This window comes from Pogoniulus pusillus, chromosome 5 (genome assembly GCF_015220805.1).
Source record: "Pogoniulus pusillus isolate bPogPus1 chromosome 5, bPogPus1.pri, whole genome shotgun sequence".
NCBI classification, from domain to species: domain Eukaryota; kingdom Metazoa; phylum Chordata; class Aves; order Piciformes; family Lybiidae; genus Pogoniulus; species Pogoniulus pusillus.
In genome coordinates this window covers 45,847,162-45,866,001 of record NC_087268.1, presented here as the reverse complement: position 1 = coordinate 45,866,001, position 18,840 = coordinate 45,847,162, and the positions used below count along the sequence as shown (strand labels likewise).

General features: G+C 45.0%; 1 long non-coding RNA gene across 1 annotated transcript in view; it reads left to right on the top strand.

Annotated features, from left to right (window-relative positions):
• The first annotated feature begins 2,408 nt into the window (after positions 1-2,408).
• LOC135175732 (uncharacterized) overlaps positions 2,409-18,840 on the top strand; it is a 52,299-nt gene continuing 35,867 nt past the window's right edge. The window contains exons 1-2 of the long non-coding RNA XR_010302463.1: positions 2,409-2,488; positions 4,503-4,621. This is a non-coding gene — a long non-coding RNA (uncharacterized LOC135175732). The remainder of the gene's footprint in view (positions 2,489-4,502; positions 4,622-18,840) is intronic.

Below are 18,840 nucleotides of genomic sequence, written 5' to 3'. Positions count from 1 at the left end.
ATCTGATTACACCAGAAGAGACAGGGGGGAGATAAAAGGAAAACACCCAACTGCTTTCTTACAGGTACCCACACTAAGTCTTGGCAAGAAAATGAGAACCAGCAAGAGAAAGCCCAGCCCTCAGTCTGGAACAAAGAACTTTGCAGACTAGGTAACATCCTGCCAGCCTCACAGATCCTGGCAGTGCTCCCTTCTGTCACGCCGAAAGCAGTGCTCGCAGCTGGGTGCGGTATGTCTGTGGTGCGGCTCAAACCGCTGCAGCCTTATTAAAGCCCTGAGCCAGAGTTCGCTGCACCCAGAGGAGTAACTACAGCTGGTATAGGAAAGACCTAATTTTATGCCAAAGGAATATTTCACAAAATCTGTCTCTTCTGATACTGTAGTATGTGCAGCTGTAACCTCGGCTAAACCCCAAGATGTGTTGAACTGGTTTTGTTTGTTTGAAACCCTTTTGCCTTGTAGCCAGAGATGTTGAATGCATGTGGTTTCTAGGGATGATTTTCAGGTTACAGTGTGTGTTTGTCTTTAAAAAGAAGTATTCTAACATCCTGAACTGCATCTCCATAGTACTTTCAGCTCAGTTGAGGCCTTAAGCAACCTGTTCTAGTGGGAGGGCTACAAGGATGATCAGGGGACTGGAGCACTGCCTGATGAGGAGAGCAACAAAGCTGGCGAAGGGCCTGGAACACAAACCCTATGAGGAGAGGCTAAGGGAGCTGGGGGTGTGCAGCCTGCAGAAGAGGATGCTCAGGGCAGAGCTCATTGCTGTCTACAACTACCTGAAGGGAGGCTGTAGCCAGGTGGGGTTGGTCTCTTCTGCCAGGCAACCAGCAATAGAACAAGTGTACACAGTCTCAAGTTGTGCTGGAAAAGATCTAGGCTGGATGCTAGGAGGAAGTTGTTGTCAGAGAGAGTGATTGGCATTGGAATGGGCTGCCCAGGGAGGTGGTGGAGTCGCTGTCCCTGGAGGTGTTCAAGCAAAGCCTGGCTGAGGCACTTAGTGCCATGGTCTGGTTGATTGGCTAGGGCTGGGTGCTAGGTTGGCCTGGATGATCTTGGAAGTCTCTTCCAACCTGGTTCATTCTATGATTCTATGAGAGGCTGAGAGACCTGGGGCTGCCTAGGCTGGAGAAGAGAACACTGAGAGGGGATTTGATAAATATTTATAGATATCTGAGGGCTGGGGGTCAGGAGGAAGGGGCCAGGCTCTTCTTGTTCCCTGTGACAGGACAAGGAGCAATGGATGCAAGTTGCAGCACAGCAGGTTGCACCTCAACATAATGTAAACTTCTTTACTGTAAGGGTCACAGAACACAGGAACAGGCTCCCCAGAGAGGTTGTGAAGTATCCTTCTCTGGAGACTTTTGAGGCCCATGTAAATGCAGTCTTCTGTGACCTCAGCTAGATTGTATGGTCCTGCTCTGGCAGGGGGCTTGGACTCTATGATCAATTTGGATCCATTCCAACCCCTGACATCCTGTGAGCCCGTGATCAAGAGAAGTTTAGACTGGATATTGGGAAGAAGGTCTTTACAGAGAGGGTTATCAGGCACTGGAATTGTTTGCCCAGGGAAGTGGTGGAGTCATGCCATAGGCTGAGCATTAATCTGCTGCTATTCATAGCATCCTACCTCCTACCAGTTACAAAATAGAAGAGCTGGATAGAGCAAAGTATTGTGGGGTTTGAAGTCCAGATTTTAACACGAGAGGCTTCCTGTTCTGGTTGCTGCTTTTGTGTTCCAGGTTTTGGATGTTAGCTTTCTTTCACTAGGATGGCAGCCAGATGGTGAGGGATGGAGGAGTGGCTCCCTGGCTTGGGATTTTAGCTCGCTGCTCTCTGCTTGCTGCTGCTTTCTGCTGTGCTTTTTCTGCATATAAGCTAAGGTAATTGGCCATTATGTTATCTCATTTATATTAAACCCTCATTTCAACTCTTTATCTCAATCAGAAGGTTTTGTTTGGTTGTTTGGTTAGTTTGGGGGATCTGTTGCTGTTGGGGTGTATTTTTTGTGTGTATATTACTTTCCTTCACTTATATGAAGTGAAGCACAAGTCCCCATCCCTGAAGGTAATTTATTATCATGTAGATGTACTGCTTAAGGGTATGGTTTAGTTGAGGACTTGTCAGTATTAGGCTAATGAACAGACTCAGTGATCTTGGAGATCTTTTCTAATCTAAGCAGTTCTGTGATTCTGTGGCATTTTTGGGTTTGCTACTCTTGATTTAAAACCATCCATTTTCATTGCAAAAATTACTTTCATGTGATACTTGAGAGTTCTCCAGAATTTTACTCACATTGTTGAGCTCATCTTACCTAAACTTCAGGCATTAAGAAGCAGGCAGGGGTATCATGTAAGTAATTTGTCGAGGTTAACTTGCACTGAAGACAGGCATAATTTTTTCCCTCCAGGGCAGTTCATCACATCCTGAAATATGTAAAATGCATTGTCATCTTGAAGTGGATTTTTATTTCCACCAACTAAAACAGGTACATAAACACAGTGTGTGGGTTGAATAAAATAGGTTTATTTTAAGCCTCAAAAATAGCTCTGATTATTTTTTCCATTTCCAAGTCAGTACTGAAGGGAGGCTGTAGCCAGCTGGGGGTTGGTCTCTTCTGCCAGGCAACCAGCAACAGAAGAAGTGGACACAGTCTCAAGTTGTGCTGGGGCAGGTCTATGCTGGATGTTAGGAGGAAGTTGTTGTCAGAGAGAGTGATTGGCATTGGAATGGGCTGCCAAAGAAAAGAGCCAGTTCAAAACTAGTTATAGTGCAAATCATAGAATCAACCAGGTTGGAAAAGACTTCCAGCATCATCCAGCCCAACCTAGCACCCAGCCCTGTCCAATCAACTAGACCATGCCACTAAGTGCCTCAGCCAGGCTCTGCTTGAACACCTCCAGGGATGGCAACTCCACCACCTCCCTGAGTAATCCATGCTCTAAATATAAAATTATCAAATAGTATTTGAAGCATGGAAAAAAAAAACTACTTTTATTCCAAATAGATGATCAATGCATTTTGAAGCATTAAGATAAATTTTGCATTGTTCCAGCTGTGTATATACCTAGAAAAATTCAGTCACAAAAGGAAAAGAAAAAGCATGGGGGAGAGGGGAAGGAATATTTGTATGCTGGAAAAAAAACTTTGCTCAAAGGTCAATTTTAGACACACTAAATGATTCTTGGGCAGAGATAGTTTAATGTGGAAGTATGCAGTCTCTTTCATGCCATACACACTGTGGAATACATCATGGTGAGAAAACCAGGGGAAAAAATGGTATGAGCAAAGGAAACTAGGAATAGAGGAAGGAAAAGTAGGATTAACAGAGTGATCTCAAAGGAGAACAACATTTTAGGTGCATGTGTGAAGATGTAAAATATCTGAGTGTGCTAGTGTGAGCCTAGCTGGGATATTTTAGTGGAGGAATTAGATGCCAGGCTGTGAAAAGGAAACAGTGGTGATGTCTGCTGCACTCATAGGCTTACTGAGATGGATTAAAAACAAGAACATAAACGTAGATAACAGAGTTACCCTCTGGCTCTGGCTGCCTCCCTTCTCTCTCTAACCTGCTGTCTGTGTAACTAATCCATCTGTTTCCATAACCCCCCTGGCAGATTCTCTAAACTCATATTGAAGAGAAGGCAAATCTGGGATAAGGTAGAGGGGTGGAAGGGAGGTGGAAAGGTGGTTGGGAGCCCCTCCTGGGCACTCTGGTTTCTGGCAGGGCTGTTGTGTTTCTGTATTACTTTTTACCTTGTCTATTTCTCTCTATAGTTATAGATACTGTAAATATCTGCTTGGATCTAGTGCTAAGCTGTAAATATAAATCTCCATTCTAATTTCCAGCTCAGCTGAGTCTAGTCTGGGTGATTTCATAAGAGTGGGAGGGTGGGTAACACCCAAACCATCACACTGAGATGATTTATATGATATGCATTTAAAGATGTCATGCTGGAATTTTTCAGTCTTTGAGGCAGAATAACAGACTGAGGTCAAATCAGAAAATACAACACAGAAGATGCAGCAGTAAATCTAAGAGTCAATTTAGAAACTGAATCAGTAAATAAAGAACTTGGTATTCAAAGAGGATGATAACCATTTTATAACCTGCTAAAAAGAAGCCATATCTAACTAGATTTAGAGATGGATACAAGTGTGCATTTTTTGGTTCCTTGGATGCTGCTGCATGAAGGAAACAGGTTTGGGGAGGAGGAATTGCCATATGGAAAGCAAGTAGGAAAAAGAGCAAACATAGAATAAAGCATATGGAAAAAAGTCTGCATGGAATAAATCAAGTCAGCCTTATGGAAGTTATCTCTGGCCTCTTTTGACTTTTATTTACATCTCTGACAGCAGTCTACATCTTATCCTTCATCAGTGGTAAGGGAAGGGGGGGATAATTAATAGGAAGTTAAAGGTAAATAAATAAAATGTATCTGGGTAATTTTTAATTTCTTGACATTTCTTGGTAGTTCTTGACAATTTCTTTGTTTCTTCAGATAAAATAGCACAAGACCTTTGCTCCAGGTTGCTAACATGCTGCTCTTTGACATCTATGAATGAAACGCTTGGCAACCCTTTGAAATACATTTGTGCTATTCTTTGCATCAACAGCAAGGTAACTTTGCATTATATTTGGTGGCCTTCTATGATCAGGTTACAACATTAATAGATGAGAGGCAAGCAACTGATGTCATTTACCTGTACCTGAGCAAAGCCTTTGACACTGTCCTGCACAACATCCTGATCTCCAAGCTGGTGAAACATGGCTTTGATTGGTTTTCAGAGTGTGACCATACACAAAACAGTAACTGTAGACCATCAACATTGCTGTTTAGAAGCTAACTTCTCTAACATTTGCTATATCTATTTTTAGTTCCTAATGTTCAACCCCAACCTAATATCTAATTCATTTTAATGTTGTTTCTTCTTTTCCTCTGCACAGACAAAACTAGGAACAGTTTATGTTCACGATGTGTAAAGTCATATCTTGATGTGCTGGAGAGGGTGCAGAGAAGGGTGAAGAGAGATTTTCCTGTGTACCTACCTGCAGGAGTAGGGAGGTGATCATGCCCCTGTACTCAGCACTCATGAGATTATACCTCGAGTACTGTGCCACAGTACAGGAGGGACATTGAGGTGCTGGAGCAGGTGCAGAGAAGGGCGATGAGGCTGGGGAGAGGTCTGCAAAACATAAGGCCTATGAGGAGCAGCTGAGGGAGCTGGGGTTGTTCAGTCTGGAGAAGAGGAGGCTGAGAGATGACCTTACTGCCCTCTACAGATACCTAAAAGGAGGTTGTAGTGAGGCTGGAGCTGGTCTCTTCTCCCACATTACTAATGATAGAACAAGAGGAAATGGCCTCAAGCTGCATCAAGGGATCTTTAGGTTGGCTGTTGGGAGGAAGTTCTTTCCTGAGCAGGTGGTCAGACACTGGCACAGGCTGCCCAGGGAGGTGGTGGAGTCACCATCCCTGGAGGTGTTTAAAAGGAGAGTGGATGTGGTGCTTGAGGCTATGGTCTGGTGATGAAGGCTGCTGGGATGAAGGTTGGATTGGATGATGCTGGTGGTCCTTTCCAACCATAGTGATTCCTACTGCTTAGATGTTGTGCTGAGGGCTTTGGATTAGCGAAGGACTTGTCAGTGTGAAACTAATGATTGGACTCAATGATCTTGAAGGTCTTTTGCAATCTAACAATGCTGTGATTCTGTGATTCTGTGTGTTGCTTAGTTTTCTGTTAATGTACATTACTCAGCTGTTGTTTTGGGGACAGCTGATTTCAAACTGGCAAAACACCAGAAGCATAATGATATTTTTTGTTCCAAAATGTTGGCATTGTAATATTCTGTACATTTGGGATAAGTGAGAGAACAAAGTGTTCCCTGGCACATCTGAAGATTGATTTCAGAGCAAATTTTGAAGAGGCTCCATTCAGTATCCAGAAAGAGCTTTAATGATGATGCAAGAAAGGTCTGGAGAAGTCTGCTGTAATGCCAGAACCCAGCATTTTGGTACAGCATCTGAAAGACAAATAAATAAATGTATATCCTTTATATCCTTTGCCACTATTTTCTACAATAGTAGCAACGGAATGGAAATAAAATATTAATTGAAATCTAAAGCTGAGGATTGCTGCTGAGAAATAAATTATGCAATGTTTTAATTGATTTTAGTAATCAGCTTCCTGATCACTTAAATCACTTGATTATTTCATCAAACATGCACTTCAAGGGAGGGGAGGCTGCAGAATGCAGCCAGGTGGGGGTTGGTCTCTTCTGCCAGGCAAGCAGCAACAGAACAAGGGGACACAGTCTCAAGCTGTGGTGGGGGAGGTCTAGGCTGGATGTTAGGAGGAAGTTGTTGGGAGAGAGAGTGATTGGCATTGGAATGGGCTGCCCAGGGAGGTGGTGGAGTCGCCATCCCTGGAGGTGTTGAAGCCAAGCCTGGCTGAGGCACTTAGTGCCATGGTCTGGTTGATTGGCCAGGGCTGGGTGCTAGGTTGGACTGGATGATCTTGGAGGTCTCTTCCAACCTGCTTAATTGTATGATTTTTTGATTCTATGACCTCATAATTATGAACTCTTTTATTGCACTTCTCTTCAGCTTTATATTGATTCATTCATGAGGGTAAGCAGCCTCCTGTAGTTTATCTATTAAACATACAAATACCTCAAAATAAAATCTGCACTCCCCCCCAAACCATGCAATACAAAACAAACCACAACAAAATCCACCACAAAATAAACAACAACAACCAGACAAAACCCACCCACAGCTCTACCAACAAAACAACTCACAAAAATAAAGATTAAAAACCGTCACTAGGGTTGTGTATGGGAATTTCTTTCATTATTCATGATGCTCTGATACTTGAATTATGCATATCTTGTTTAGCTGCTACAGCAAAAAGAAACTTAATTTGTGTAACAGGACCATCTGTTGAGGTTACTGTGTTCACTAACTCCACTCTCATCCCCTTTTGTTGATGGCAACATAAAAACAACCAATCTTTTTGGACATCTGTTTCCACCCTCTAGATACTAACTTCCAGGTGCTAGTGGGTTTGGTTCCCTTTTCCATTTCTCAGTGCTTTGATTGAAAGACTGTGTCCCTGCTCTGCTGCTGCTGAGCCACACCACTCAGATGACATATTTTAGTGTGGCATAGCCTATATCTCACAGCTGATGTGAGGTTGGGTAACTAACTCCTTCAGCAACTCCTCTGCGTACATCTTGAGATGAAGAAGATTTCCACTTTCATTGCATGACCAAAAGGACACAGAATAGCATAAAGTGTAGATACACCTTTACATGAGTCACTCTATTCCCAAATTCACATGTGGATTAAAATAAAATAAAATAAAATTAGATTACATTAAAAACATTAAAATGAAAACTAAATCTCTAACAAGTGATCTGTTTTCCTCCTTTTACTTTTTTATAAGCTCATTCCCGTTCCATTCCAGTCATTGCTACTTTCAAGTATGCCAAAACACTTCCATTTTCTTTCTTAAATTGGTAGTGTCCAGGGGTACCCCAAATTCCTTTCTTCTCCCTCCCACTCTGCAGGTTTGAAAGGGAGAAGAAGGTGTGAATGCTGCTTCCCCCTCCCTGCCCTGTGGGCTTGAAGGGGGCAGCAAAAGGTGACGTCCTGCCCGTGGGCTGACCCGTGTGGAAGCCTACACTGGAACCGGGCTGGTGCTTGCCTGGGTTTTGGCAACCAGTATAAATGGTAAGTGGACACTTTGTCTAGATAAAGGATAAATAGAGCAAGAGTCCCACCTTGAGAGTTGCCACCTTGAGGTCCCCCTGCCACTGCAAAGGAAAGGGTTCTTTCCAGTTAGGGTGGTGAGACATTGGCACAGGTTGCCCGGGGAGGTTGTGGAGCACAGAAGCACAGAATGCGATCGAAGCACATTCTGGGCTTCTGTGCTCCACAACCTCCCTGGAGGTGTTCAAGGCCAGGTTGGATGAGACCTTGAGCAACCTGCTCTAGTGGGAGGTGTCCCTGCCTATGGCAGGGGATTGGAACTGGCTGATCTTTAATGTCCCTTCCAACCTAAACCATTCTGTGATTCTACAATTCTATGATATATATGATGAGGGTCATAAACCTTTAGTTGTGCTTACCACAGACTTTAAATGCTAGTCTGAACTCTGGATTTTGTGGAAAATTCACACTATGTTCAGACTGAGCCACAGGTTGTTATACTCATTTAACCCATATTCTGAAATCCTACAAGTAAACCAAGAAATAGAGATTCCTGGAGTGTTACAACTAACCTGCATGGCCCAGTACTACCAAGAGAACTTTTATCCTCCTAGAATTTTTAGTTTCCAATCCTTTCTCAAGAGGAATTCTCTCACATGCTTTTCCATTGCAGACTCCTTCACAGGCTCACAGGATGTCAGGGGTTGGAAGGAACTCAAGGAGATCATTGAGTCCATTCCCCCTGCCAGAGCAGGACAATGCTATCTAACACAGAGCACACAGGAACACATCCAGACAGGCCTGGAAAGGCTCCAGAGAAGGAGACTCCACAACCTCTCTGGGCAGCCTGTGCCAGTGCTCTGTGACCCTTACAGTAAAGAAGATCCCCCTTGTGTTGAGGCAGAACCTCTTTTGCTGCAGCTTCCACCCATTGCTCCTTGTCCTATCCCAGGGAGCAGTGAGCAGAGCCTGTCCCCCCGTTCCTGGTCAGCCCTCAGGTACTTATAAACATTTATCAAATCCCCTCTAAGTATTTTCTTTTCCAGACTGAAAAGTCTCAACTCACCCACAACAGAAGCAGAATAAAATCATAGATTCATAGTACTACACTTGATCTTAGCCATAAGGCCAAGAATCCACAGATCCTACACAAACATGTCCTTATTTCTCACTTAATTGCCCATGCCAAGTGCCTGCATGAAATCTCTGATGTTTAAATCATGTAGAAGTCCTGGACATACACAGATCATCCAGAGGAGCCAGGAGACAAGGTCAGAGATTGTCTGCCTCCTTTCCCCAGAAGCCTGGGAAGAATCAAGTCTCAGCTGCCGACAAGACAGAATCCCCTGAAAGCATTTGGGCACTGTCTGGACTCTGGCTAGCCCCCACAAGTTGGGTAATGATAATTTTGTGAGTAAATACTTAAAGCCTCTTTGTAATTCTCCATTGCCTTCTGCTATAGGCAGAAAGAGCTCCTTGAGTCCACCTAGAGGGCAAGTGGTGTATTGACTGCAAGCAGCATTTGACAGCAGGAATCTGCCCTTCCAGTTCAATTAATGTTTATATATTTTGCTGGTTATTACTAGACCTAGATATTATCTATAGAATGTTTCCATGACCATGTAAGAACCTAAGTATCATTACAATTAGTGGTTGGGGGTGGTGAGAGTTCTGAATAGCAACATCAATCAACAATGTTAATTTTGGAAAAAATATCATCTCACATCAATTAATTTCCCCTTCATAACAAACTGAGCAAATCACACTGTGTCCCAGGTTGAGAACTATAGGGTTGAAAAAAATCCTCTGGGGACTAGAAGATTGTCATTCAACCCCAGAATTCTGCTATCTCCTTATAAACTCATGTCAAGGGCAGCTTGTTCTCCTCTCCCTCCTCTTGCCCTGTGTTGGGTGGGAGCTGCTTTCATTGGGACAAACGTGCAAGCAGTAGGCCTGTTTTGGGGCCTCCAAAGTCTTGTGTTTAGACTTCTTGGATGGCAGAGGTGTTGGGTGGGGAGGAGATGGACCACTGGAAATTATAGCTTTAGTTTTGGCCTGGGAGAAAATCCAAGGGGGTTTGCCATGGATGTTGTATCTGCTTTGTAATTTCTTTTCTGTATCTCTCTCTCTCCAAAAACAATTTTGTGGTTTTTTTTTTTCCTCCAATTCATTTGAGAGTTTCATTTCTGTTGGCTCTTGTTAAAACCCATGCCAAACTGTAAAGAAGAATTTCAAACAATTACAACTAGGAGACCTGCCCTTCTGCCCTCCAAATCTGGATTCCAAAGTGCTGCATGCAGGATTCTCAAACCTGTGAATTAAGTTAAAGTTCTGCTTGGTACTGAAAATGTAACTCAATAGAGGTACCACTTTGAAAGCATACTGATTTTTCCCAGCACTCATCCTCCTCTTCACTCTACCAAAAGTAATAATTAACTGACTTTCTCTTTCATGTAGGAACTTCAAATCTCACCCACATCTCTCTGAGCTCCACTGGTGCTGTGTGCTTTGCTTCAGTTTGTCTGAAGCATTAACATAATGAAGTTAAAGGCAGTGCAATGTCTCTTACCCAGTATTTAGCTTGAAGGCTGCTGTTTCTATTTTAAACCCAACCAAGGGCTTGCATGTCCAAAAGCCTGTCGTCTTTTTAGGCAGCTATACTTAGCCTGAAAAAGAACCAAACATTACAAAACCTTCCTAATGGGAACATTTCACTTCTGTTTTAGAACAACTCCAAGTTAAAAAATAATGCAGAACCACAAAATTATTTCTGACCCCAACTCTTCTCCTGCTCTAGGGTAGGGTGTCCTGCCCATGGCAGGGGGGTTGGAACTAGATGATCCTTGGGGTCCCTTCCAACCCTGACTGATTCTATGATTCTGTGATTATTACTTCTGTGCTTCAGTACACACCAGCAACTACCATCTGCACAGGGGACATTAAAAATTTAAGCTTATTTCCTTATCATATTTTGTGTCTTAAGATTCTGTAGCTCTAGAATAGGCTTACAGCTACTGATGACATTTCAGTTCATTCTCACAGTGGAGAGTTAGTTCTGTTTCTGTATTCATAGAAACACAGAATCAGTCAGGGTTGGAAGGGACCACAAGGAGCAGCCAGTTCCAGCTCCCCTGCCGTGGTCAGGGACACCCTAGCCTAGAGCAGGCTGCTCGCAGCCTCATCCAGCCTGGCCTTAAACACCTCCAGCCATGGGGCCTCAACCACCTCCCTGGGCAACCCATGCCAGCCTCTCATCACTCTCAGGCTCAACAATTTCCTCCTCACAGCCACTCTGACTCTCCCTACCTCCAGCTTTGCTCCATTCCCCCCAGTCCTGTCACTCCTTGAGAGTCTAAAAAGTCCCTCCCAAGCTTTTTTCTAGCCTCCTTCGGATACTGAAATGCCACAAGGTCATCTGGGAGCCTCCTCTGCTCCAGACTCAACAGCCCCAACTCTTTCAGTCTGTCCTCACAGCAGAGCTGCTGCAGCCCTCTCAGCGTCCTCATGGTCCTTCTCTGGACATGCTCCAGCATCTCCACACCCCTCTTGTAATGGGGGCTCCAGAACTGGATGCAGGACTCCAGGTGGGGTCTTACCAGAGCACAGTAGAGGGGGAGAATCACCTCCCTCCACTTGCTGGCCACACTTCTCCTGATGCAGCCCAGGCTCTGCTTGGCTTTCTGAGCTGCAAGTGCACACTGCTGGCTTCTGTGGAGCTTCTCATCCAGCAGCACCCCCAAGTCCCTCTCCTCAGGGCTGCTCTCCAGCTACTTACTGCCCAGTCTGGAGTTGTGCTTGGCATTGCCTCTACCCAGATGCAGGACCTTGCACTTGTTCTTATTGAAGCTCCCGAGCCTGGCTTGTGCCCTCCTCTGCAGCCTGTCCAGGTCCCTCTGGATGGATCCCTGCCCTCCAGCCTGTCTGCTTCAAGAAATCCTTCTGAGATGTCAAGGTCCAAACTTTCAGGAGTTCAGACTTCATTCTGGCAGTATAAAATTCATCTGTTCTTAGGAAAGATGTGCCTGAAGAGGGTATGAGTTCAAGGTCACCAATTAATATTGTTTAAAAGGAAAAGTACATGGCCTACAGGAAAAACAAATTTAATTTAGAACTTCATTGCCTAATAGATAATAAGCATTCCACACTAACTATAAATTGGATACAAAATAGGACCAAACAAAAAAGGGACCAGAGTGATATTTATGTTTGTGAATGCTTAATAGCTTATGTGAACTGAAGAATATGTTTACCAAGTATGCCTTTGAAATAGTTAAAATGTGAACCAATCTTCTGTAATTTAGAAAGGAACAGCAACCATCAGAGAATTTGGAAACAAATGCCCAAAGAGTGTGGAATCCTCAGAATAAAATGAGAAAAGGAAAAAAATGATTAAAGGCAGGCTATAATTACTCTGTTTTAGAACTGGGAATGAGTTTCAAATTAAGCCATTTAAAATTAAGTGGTCAGCACGTTGGCATAAATTCAGCTATTTAAATGCAAACCTAGTGCCATTTGCAGTGCCCCAAGGCCTTCTGTATGCTCTTTATCTGCCTCTCTTTAAACAGGCAGAGAGAATCATAGAATCAACCAGGTTGGAAGAGACCTCCAAGATCATCCAGTCCAACCTAGCACCCAGCCCTATCCAGTCATCTAGACCATGGCACTAAGTGCCTCAGCCAGGCTTTGCTTGAACACCTCCAGGGATGGTGACTCCACCACCTCCCTGGGCAGCCCATTCCAATGGCAAGTCTTTTTTTAGCCTTGAGTCACTTCAGGTAGCACGATGCAGGTGTCAGCAGATAGACCACAGAGCCAAAACAGAATCATGGAATCATTTAGGCTGGAAAACACCTTTAAGGACATTGAGTCCAACAGTAAGCCTAACCCTGTCAAGCCCATCACATCCCTATGCACATCCCTATGTGCACTTGAAACACACCAGGAAGGGTAATTCAAACACTTCACTGGGCCACCTTTTCTAATGTCTGACAACAATTTTAGTGAACAATCTTTTTCTGATACCCAAACTAAAATCTCCACTGGTGCAACTTGAATGTCATTATACCTCTTGTCCTGCCACTTTTTGCTAGGAAGAAGAGACCACCATCCACATTACACAGGGAAGGAATATCATCCACAGGGACCTGGACAGGTCTTCACCATGAGAGTGGTGAAAGCCTAGAAAGTCCCTGCCCAGATTTTTAGTAGGCCCCTTCAGAAACTGGAAGGCCACAAGAAGGTCACCTGGGAGCCTCCTCTTCTGCAGACTGCACAGCCCCAACTCTTTCAGTCTGTCCTCACAGCAGAGCTGCTGCAACCCTCTGAGCATCCTCCTGGCCCTTCTCTGGACACACTCCAGCATCTCCATATCCCTCTTGGAATAGGGACTTCAGAACTGGATGCAATACTCCAGATGGGGTCTCAGCAGAGCACAGTAGAGGGGGAGAATCACCTCCCTCCACTTGCTGGCCACACTTCTTCTAAAGCAGCCCAGGCTCTGCTTGGCTTTCTGGGCTGCAAGTGCACACTGCTGGCTCCTGTTGAGCTTCTCATCCACCAGCACCCCCAAGTCCCTCTCCTCAGGGTTGCTCTCCAGTCACTCACTGCCCAGCCTGGAGTTGTGCTTGGCACTGCCTCCACTCAGATGCAGGACATTGCACTTGTTCTTGTTGTACCTCCTGAGGTTGGCTTGTGCCTACCTCTCCAGCCTGCCCAGGTGCCTCTGGATGGCATCTCTGCCCTCCAGCCTGTCTGCTGCCCGCAGTAACACCTGTAAGTGCTGTATAATTCTGACAGCAGCATAGAATTGCAGAACAATTTGTGTTGGGGAGGGCATCTGGAGATCATTAATTCTAATGCCCTCTTCAAATCTTATCTAATTCTGCTAGGGTCTTCTGGACCTTGTCTAAATTGGAGCTTTAAATATTTCTCCACAGTCTCTCCATGCAGCCTGTTCCTGAGCTTTATTGTCCTCATGACAAAGAAGTACTTTCTTATTTGCAGTCAGCCTTCTGAGAGTTCTGTCTTGTGAACTATCACTGTGAGAGGAGCTTCACTTAAAAAAAAAAGTGACCTCCCTTGCAAGGTTGAGTTCCAAGGGGACCTTAGATTTCCTAGTTGCCTCCCTACACCCTCTGACAGCAGTCCTATACTCCTCCCAAGTGGCCAGCCCCACCTTCCATGGTCTGTAGACTCTCTTCTTCCACTTAAGTTTGCTCAGCAGTTCCTTACCTAACTGTGCTAGTTTGAAGCTAGCTAGAATGTTTTGGTGAGAAGGACTAGACTACAGGCTGTGGAAGCAAAACAATGGTGATGTCTGCTTCACTCATAGGTTTGCTGACATGTATGAAAAATAAAAACAAAACATAGATAAGGGATTCTCTTCTTGCTTGTGCTGGGGCTGCTGGCTGAGCTGCATCTTACTCTCTATCCTCACCCTCCATTTGGTACTAATCCACTTTGCTTCCTAACCCCCTGGCCAAACCTCCATTCTTCCTTGGGACTGGGATAAGGTTGAGAGGGGCAGGGGGAAGGTGCAGGGGTGGTTGAGAGCCCCTCCTGGGGACTCAGGTTTCTGGGAGGGCTGTTGTGTTTCTGTATCACCTTTTACCTTGTCTATTTCTGTCTATAACTGTATATACTGTAAATATCTGCTTGTATATTGTGCTAGCTGTAAATATAAGCCAGAGCCAGCTGAGTCTAGTCTGGGTGATTTCCAAAGTGTGTGTGTGGGGTGGCAGGGAACACCCAAAGCATCACACTTACCATGTGGGTCTCATGGCTCCCTTTCTTGATTTCCTATTTGCTGAGATCCTCTATCTTGAGCTTGGAAGAAGAGGTCCTTAAATGATAATGGACTGTCAGGGTTCCCTTTGCTTTCTAGTACCCTGTCCTATGAGATTTCCCCCAGCAATTGCTTGAAAAGGCCAAAGTTGACCCTTCTGAAATCCAGGGCTGTAGTCCTGTTTGGGACACTGTTCCTGCCAGACAAGATCTTAGACTTCTCAGGAGCAGCCCACATTTGAGCACCCACCAAAAGCCAAACTCCTTGAACATCAAATCAGGTTGACAGATGGTTGATCCCTTCCCCAGCAGGACATATTCAGTCACTCCTGTCTGCCGTCACATTTGGTGCAGATACTCTCCATTCACAGAGCTGTTCCACCTCACCTTTTCTAGGGTGATATATCTTCTATGAAGCTGCAGACATGCAAGGTGAAGAATGAGTCCTCACCTTGCTGCCTTCCTCATCACTGTCCCTAGTGCATTCTTCAGTGTGGTCTCTAGCTGTGGTTTGTTCTTTATAGCACATGACTCAGGCTATTGTCTCTGCAGAGTCTCTTCATGCTGATTTATGTGTGTTGTGATTTAGCCCTGTGAGAAAGCTAACCCCTACACAGTCCACATTTATTCCCACAAAGAGGAAGTAGGAAGATAGTAAGAAAAGCAAAAATACCAAAACACTCCTGAGTTGAGATAAATACAGTTTAGTAGGCAAAGCAAACCAACAAATTAATTCACCACTTCATATTGTCAAGCAGGTGTTTAGCCCCCTCCAGGAAAGCAGGGCTCTGTCATGCTTAACAGTTACTTTACTTTTACTATACCAGGGAAGGTCTAAGCTGGATGTTAGGAGGAAGTTGTTGCCAGAGAGAGTGATTGGCATTGGAATGGGCTGCCCAGGGAGGTGGTGGAGGCACCGTCCCTGGAGGTGTTCAAGCAAAGCCTGGATGAGGCACTTAGTGCCATGGTCTGGTTGATAGGACAGGGTTGTGCTAGGTTGGACTGGATGATCTGAGAGTACTCTTCCAACCTGCTTGATTCTGTGATTCTATGACTCTTTGGAAATGTTAGTGTCATAATTCCAAACATTCCCTTTTGCTCCTTCTTCCAGCTTTTATTACTGAGCACAGTGTCATATGGTATGGAATATCCCTTTGGTCAGCTGGGATCACACATCCCAGATCTATCCCATCTCAAGTTCTAGTGCATGCTCAGTGTATCTCAGTGCATGATGTGAGAAGTAGAGAAGGCTTCAACTCTAATTAAATAACTGTTGTGTTATCAGCACTCAATTGATCACAAATCCAAACCATAGCCCCTACTAGCTACAGTGACAAGATGAACTGTACCCTAGCTAAAACCAGTGCAATGTGACTCTGTGTGCCTGTCACCACCCAGTCTCCCTTCAGTGATGCTAGACTGGAGAAGAGAAAGTGCAAGAGTCCATTGAATGAGAAACTTCACATTGCCATTGTTACCACTTGTGTCCTTGCAGCAAGTGGAGATTAATCCTTCAAAAAACAGACTGGAAATGTAGGGTATTACAAAGGCAGTAGGAATGGTAGACAGTCAAGAATGGTCTATCTGGCCATGAATTAGAAGACTACTAATCCCTGAGGGGACAAAAAAATCATAACTGTGAAGAGCTCTCTGCACTTCAATAATGTGAAGAGCTTCTTTAGTGATCAAAATTTAGCAGTGTGTAGTACTACTGAAGAAATATGAGGCACTTGCTCCTCTGAGGTATTCTGAAGGACAAATGGTTGGTAAGACAAATTCTTTCCTATTTTGTGCTCCTTTATGAATGTGGCAGAAGTATCAGCTCTGAGGAACTGTTCTTTGTGGATGCTTTATCAGTTTTAAGAGAAATATAGTTTATAATTTGCAAAGCTAATCCATCTTTAGAGAACAGATTAATACCAAAGAAGGACATTGAAATGTTTAGCAGGGTGAAATTCAGCATTAGTGAGGGAATGCAAACAGAATCTGATGGACCCATTATGTATTTACCAGCAGTAATGCCATGTTTATAATCAGAGATTCATAGAATCAGTCAGGGTTGGAAGGGACCACAAGGAACAGCCAGCTCCAACCCCCCTGCCATGCCCAGGGACACTCTACCCTAGATCAGGCTGCACACAGCCTCAGCCAGCCTGGCCTCAAACACCTCCAGCCATGGGGCCTCAACCACCTCCCTGGGCAACCCAGTCCAGCCTCTCACCACTCTCATGCTCAACAACTTCCTCCTCACATCCAGGCTGAATCTCCCCACCTCCAGCTTTGCTCCATTCCCCCCAGTCCTGTCACTCCCTGAGAGCCTAAAAAGTCCCTCCCCAGCTTTTTTGTAGCCCACTTCAGCTGCTGGAAGGCCACAAGAAGGTCACCTGGGAGCCTCCTCTTCTCCAGACTCAACAGCCCCAACTCTTTCAGTCTGTCCTCACAGCAGAGCTGCTCCAGATCCCTCTGGTCATCTTCGTGCCCCTTCTCTGGACACACTCCAGCATCTCCACATCCCTCTTGTCCCAGGGGCTCCAGAACTGGATGCAGGACTCCAGGTGGGGTCTCAGCAGAACACAGCAGAGGAGGAGAATCCCCTCCCTCCACCTGCTGGCCACACTTCTGCTGCTGCAGCCCAGGCTCTGCTTGGCTCTCTGGGCTGCAAGTGCACACTGCTGGCTCCTGTTGAGCTTCTCGTCCATCAGCACCCCCAAATCCCTCTCCTCAGGGCTGCTCTCCAGCCACTCACTGCCCAGCCTGGATTTGTGCTTGGCATTGCCTTGACATTCCAGCATGAAAGCAGGTTACTCTCATTTGTATTGCCCACTGTCACTGAAGTGCTTAGAAATCTGTCTTTTCATTTTGTTGTGTGTAGGTACAGGTGAGACTCCTACAGTGGATAACTCCTACTGGGCAGGAGGGCATTCTATCACCATAGTTTTCACATTTGTGGTGAGAATCATGACTTCTACTTTGTTGTCACCACTCTGCCTTTGCCAGACACTAAGAAGTGGTGAGTGGATTGCACCCTCAAGAAAAGAGACTCTATTCTGTAACAGAAAAGGCAATTTTGTTATCAGTACTTTCTTATGCATCTGCATCAACATAAATTAGGTCAAAAAAACCCCAAAACATTGTCTCTTACCTCCTCTCTGAAATCTAGGACAGAAAATGCCATCAGCTGTCTGCTGGTGGGAAAGCTATAGTGATCTTTCTATGGAAAGCACTCAGTCCTACTGAAAGGGAGGGAGAATTCACCTAAACTCCAGGTCCTAGACAGTTAAAAAACCCCTCTCCTTATTCCCAGTGTGAATACTTGTTATTGGTTTGGTTTTTTTCTAACATTGTGTGTCATGTGGTGCTTGCATTATAGATATGAGTTGTAAACATTTATCTAGATGGCATGAAAGGAATGGTCACTGGGCCACCTGAAGGAGGAGCTGGAGGGCACAAATACAGCTTGGGTGGTGAATGGCTGAGAGTAGCCCTGAGAAAAAGGACCTGGGGGTCTGGGTTGATGAAAAGCTCAACATGAGCTGGCAATGTGCACATGCAGCCCAGACAGCCAACAGTGTGCTGGGCTGTATCAAGAGAAGTGAAGCCAGCAGGGCAAGGGAGGGGATTTTGCCTCTTACTCTGCTCTTGTGAGGCCCCACCTAGAGTACTGCATCCAGTTGTGGAGCCTCCAACACAAGACAGACATGGAACTGGTAGAGCCAGTCCAGAGGAGAACCATGAAGATGCTCAGAGGGCTGCAGCAGCTCTGCTATGAGGACAGGCTATGAGGGTTGGGACTCTTCAGCCTGAAAGGGGCTACAGGAAGGCTGGGGAGGGACTACTGACAAGGCTCTGTAATGGCAGGACAAGGGGTTGTGGGTTTAAACTGGCAGAGGGGAGATCCAAATTAGATGTTAGGAAAGGGTTCTTTGCAGTGAGGGTGGTGAGACACTGGCACAGGTTGCCCAGGGAGGTTGTGGCTGCTCCCTTCTTGGAGGTGTTCATGTCTAGATTGGGTGAGGCCTTCAGCAACCTGCTCTAGTGGGAGGTGTCCCTGCCTATGGCAGGGGACTGGAACTAGGTGATCTTTGTTGCCTCTTCCAAGCTAAACCATTCTGTGATTCTAGAAGAAATCTTTTTGAAGGAATCTAAACTAAATCACAACCCTTGGGAGCTTTAAAGTCAATATATTAATTCCTTTTTCAGACAAACATGTAATTGCTCTCCTTTCGATGAGCTGATTCTGGAGTGCCTAGGTGACAACCTCTTAAGACAAGACATTAACAGCCATACACAAGGGGATGTGCTATTGGACCTGTTGGTCACAAATAGAAGTGAAGCTATCAGGGAT